Genomic DNA, 5,077 nt, shown 5'->3' with positions numbered 1-5,077 from the left:
TTTTATTCTTAGAAAGCATTTTTTTTTTTTGGACTTGTTTTTGTTCTAATGTAACCCTCAGGTAAATGACAGCCAGCCTTCCTAACTAGGGGGTAAGTTTGGCTCAAACAAGTGATTACCCATTGCCCTGCCTGTGTCTTCGGACTTAGTGAATGAAATCTCCTATCTATGGCAAGGACCCTCTCCACTCATCTTTTATTGGATTCTTGAGTAAAGTTTGTTTTTCATCTCAGTTACTTTGCCTCCTTTTTATAGGGAGTCTACTCTGAGATCAAAGACAACCTATAGCAATTTATGAGAAATGAAGGAAGTGGGAGAGAGATGCTAAGTTACTTTAAGGGGTGTTCTGAAATCATCAATCTAGCTGGAATAGCTGGTGTCTGCTGTGTTCAGAAGAGCTGAGACAAGGTACCGCTTTTTGGTGTGGGGAGAGGGACATGAGAGCTTGCTCTTTGGAACATCGGCCTTCATGCCAAGTCTGATGGGTGCTTCCTAATGCCGAATGAGCCTCAGAGTCACCTGGGTTCCTTTTAATTTAAAAATGTATTTTTAAATTTTTGTGGGCACATAGAAGGTGTATATATTTGTAGGGTACATGAGATGTTTTGATACAGGCAGGCGATTCATGGAGAATGGGGTATCCATCCCCTCAAACATTTGTCCTATGTGTTGCAAACAACCCAATTACACTCTTTTAGTTATTTAGAAATGTACATTAAGTTGCTATTGACTATAGTTGCCCTGTTGTGCAATCAAATAGTATGTCTTACTCATTTGTTTTTGTTTTGGTACCCATTAACCATCGCCACCTCCCTCCAAGCTCCCTACTCCTTTTTCTTGCTCTGTTGCCCAGGCTAGAGTGCAGTGGCATGATCATGGCTCACTGCAGCCTTGGACTCCTGGCCTTAAGTGATCTTGCTGCTTCAGCCTCCTGAGTAGCTGGGACTACAGGTGCATGCCACCATGCCCAGCTAACTTTTTTTTTGTATTTTTTGAGATGAAGTCTCACTCCGTCACCCAGGCTGGAATGCAGTGGTGCAAAATCTTGGCTCATTGCATTGCAACCTCTGCCTCCCTGCAACTTCTGCATCCCGGGTTCAAGCAATTCTCCTGCCTCAGCCTCTTGAGTAGCTGAGATTACAGGCACTTGCCACCATGGCTGGCTAATTTTTTTTTTGTTGTTGTATTTTTAGTAGAGACAGGATTTCACCATGTCACCCAGGCTGATCTCAAACTCCTGACCTGGATCCTCCCACCTCAACCTCTGAACGTGCTGGGATTACAGGTATGAGCCACCACACATGGCTACCTGGGTTTCTTTTGAATGATGCAGATGGCTGGGCCTTACTTAAATGATTCAACAGGTCCCTAGTGACTCCAAAGGTTTCGTATCTCAAAGTGTTACAAGTGTCTGGAGGCTCAAACAGCCTTGAGGATCACTGATCTATGTCCCTGATGTCTAGCAATCTCTTTAAGTCGGTCCTCTTCCCTACAAATAAGCTTATATTTTTCAAAGGACTCCTAAATAAGTCCTTGGTTAATCCTGAGTCTGGTGCATTCACTGGCAAAGAACAAAGAGAAAATTTACAAACATAAGAAGGCCTCAGAAGTCAGACTACATAAATTATTTTGGAAAAGGTTTTTCCTTCTTGTATGATTTTCAGAGGGACTTTGGGAAAAACACACACACACACACACACACACACACACACACAGTCTGGGAGACAAAGTAAACAGGAAAGAAAAGATTATCTGTTATTGCTTGACGGTTTAAGTGAAAAAATTTTTATTTCAAAAAATATTTTGACTCCCCCTTTTTTCCCTTTAGAAGTGCATCAAGCTATTTTTAGGAGGGCAGGGTGGCTGGTTTTGGGGGACAAATGAAAGCATGACATCACCATGCTATTTTGGTAGAGCAAGAAGAGAAACATGCCAGGCTAGGTCGGTTAGGGCTTGGTTCTGTGTGTTTAGGAGCTGAATTGAGTCTTTTTCTAATTTGGTTTCTCTCAGAGCTGTGGCTCTTCACTGGAGACTGGAAGCATAATATTTATTCAAAGCTAATTTGTAAACTTCATTTTCAGTTGAAGGTCTGGAATTGAAACTGCTATTGTGATCTTAAGGGCTGTAACCCAGAGGATCTGGTTCTTCCTGGAGTATTTCAGCAGGGATCAGGTTTGCAGACTCAAGGGCCCCAGTGAGAAACCTGACTGCCTCGTCTATTTTAGGTCACATGTCGGGTATGGAAAGCAAATCCTTAACTTGGACCTTTTGTTGCTGATAAGGGCTTTGCGGCTAGCAAAGAGGTAGCTTTCTCACTTACTTAGATTTTGCAGAGCAATCTCTCCCTGCACGTGTATTATTGTCAGCAACTCCTATTTTCCCCAGAGGGGTTTTGAAATGTTCTTTCTGAATGTTCATATGTTTATAACTTTTCTCAAGTGGAGCTCCTCCTTCCTAAAAAAATACTCAGCTTGTTCAAGAAGTCACCCCCCACCTCCCACCCCTGGAGACAAAAGTACACCTTTGTGTGCATCTGTTAAGTCTAAGATGTCTGAGATGGTTGTTTTCTAAAACTAACTCACCGATTGCTTTATCATTAAAAGCAGCATTTTACTCCCATGTTCCTAACCTATTTATGGGTCTGTGATAGATGGTTATTTTTTTGGCAGGCTTGAGATAAGCCTGGGTCAAGGAAACAGCTTGCCTTCGTCTCTTTAAGCCTCACTCATCCTTGCCATATCATTTCATGATTTCCTTTCCTGTTATCTTCAAACATTCCCTCAAAGCAGAAATTGACAAGAGCGAGGAGGTTGGGAAAGGGCTGGCAAAGCAGTTGTTTTTCTTTGTGTTCTAAAGTGAACGTTTTCCTTCACCCACAACCCCCACTCCCACCCTACTTGCAACCTTTCTTTTTTATTACCCACCCCTGGGTCTCTCTCTAAAGATGATGGAAAAAAGTTAAGAACTCCTTTCCCTCTTTAAAGAAGGGTCTCTGAGAGGTTTCTAATCAGCTCACTGTCAGCCTGTTTCCTCTGATCAGCTTAAATGGGTCCACTTGAAGTTTACAACTGCCAAAACCGCCTGTTCAGACTGAAAGGCTGGGAGCATTTGAGACGCATTTATGAACTTCCACCAAGATTATCGGCAGGCTGAGCTCGCAGGGAGAGCGCCTGTTCAACAGACCCTTTCTTCTTGATTAAATTAGTGTTGTCCACTAACAGGATGAGGAATTCCCATTCCCCAAGCTGACTTTTTTTCCTCTTTCTACCTCCCGCCTCCCTCCATTAAAATGTAAACTTGATTCCTGTGTCCTTTGCCGGAGCCTGGCTTCCCTGTAAACCCATCATAAATATCTTGGTAGAAATGAAACTTTTAACCTCTCCTTGATGGTTTTCTGTCTAACTTTATACATGAGGAAAAAAAATGGTGAAAGACGTTATCTCTGGCGGGTGCAGGCGTGTAGGGGCAGGAAGTTTCTGCACTGTGGCTGCTCTGGTCCTTTCGTAACCGAGGTTTTCCTGCCCTGTCCTTCAGCAAAGAATGGCTTTGTTAACCATTAGCCACTGACAAGAGTGTGTCCATTTCAGCAAAATTAATAAGAGATAGCATTTTTCTTCCTTCTAAATGGCCCATGTCAGTAATTAACATCGCCTTTCATTACTCAACTTGAAAGCGCCTTCTCGGCCTCCCTCTGACCTTGCCCTGGCTTTGTTAAACTGTGGCCTCCAGCCTGTGAGAGACCTACATGCAGAGAAAGTGCTGTGACCGAGATGCCTTGAAAGAATCATTCGACAAATATTTATTGAGTGCCTACTGTGTGGGGCTACCAAGTTGAATCAGGCATAAACTCTGATGGAGTAAAAAAAAAAAAAAAAACAAAAACTGGGAGAAAAGATAAAAGGTTTTTTTTTTTTTTTTTTTTTTTTTTTTTTTAAATAGCCCTAAGATAACAGATAATGATAGATAATGATGGTTACCCCAGGACAGGAGCAGATCCCGTGTTGTGGGGGCCTGGGCTAAAATGGCCGAGGGGGAAGTGGGTGAAAGTTTTATGGAAAAGGGGACAATTGAGAGAAACATTATAATGGAGTTCAGAGCAAAAAGGGAATATAAAAGTTCAAATGAGCTTTCCTTACTCTTTAGGGAATGAGGGAAAGTGTACCTTCGAAGAGAATAAATGTTTAACGCTGAAAAGAGAACTTTCCCCCTTCTTGGTTGGTTGTTTGAATGAGCCAGTGAGGAGTTTGCCGTTGAAATGTCAACAATCGCACTAAAGTCTAGTTTGGCCAACCCTCACCCAAAAGTGTGTGAAATATTTTCCTGTTATGTTTTCCCCGCCAGGAGAATTCTTGGTCACAGGGGTAGAAGTGTCACTTTAGGGTGAGTAGAATTAGACTACGTTCTTCATAACCACGAACTCCATTGTTCATGGAGCCACTGGGAAAAGCCCAAATGCTTAGGAGGAAAGAATCGGTGGAAAAAAATATGGTGCAGCATCAGATGGCATCTACTCGCAAACACGATGGCAAAGATTTTTAATGGTTTGTGAAAAAGCAAAAATGGCATATTCTTATTTTTGTGAAGAACATGAATATATTCATATTGAGAAGTACAGACTAGAAGACTAAACATTAACATGTGAATAATAGTTATTGGTGGGTGCTGGAGAAACAAATGATTTGTCTATTTCTTCCCTGTGATTTTCAGGATTTTCCAAAATGTTTACAATGCACAGCTGTTACTTTTGCAATCAGGTAAAATGCTATTAAAGAATAATGACGCTGGCTGGGCGTGGTGGCTCACGCCTGTAATCCCAGCACTTTGGGAGGCTGAGATGGGCGGATCACGAGGTCAGGAGATCAAGACCATCCTGGCTAACACGGTGAAACCCTATCTCTACTAAAAATACAAAAAAAAAAAAAATTAGCCGGGCGTGGTGGCGGGCACCTGTAGTCCCAGCTACTCGGGAGGCTGAGGCAGGGGAATGGCTTGAACCCGGGGGGCGGAGCTTGCAGTGAGCAGCAGAGATTGTGCCACTGCACTCCAGCCTGGGGACAGAGCTAGACTCTGTCTCAAA

Source organism: Piliocolobus tephrosceles, chromosome 9 (genome assembly GCF_002776525.5).
Source record: "Piliocolobus tephrosceles isolate RC106 chromosome 9, ASM277652v3, whole genome shotgun sequence".
In the NCBI taxonomy this organism is placed as follows: Eukaryota; Metazoa; Chordata; class Mammalia; order Primates; family Cercopithecidae; genus Piliocolobus; species Piliocolobus tephrosceles.
The sequence above is the reverse complement of the archived record's forward strand: the minus strand, read 5'-3'. Positions refer to the sequence as shown.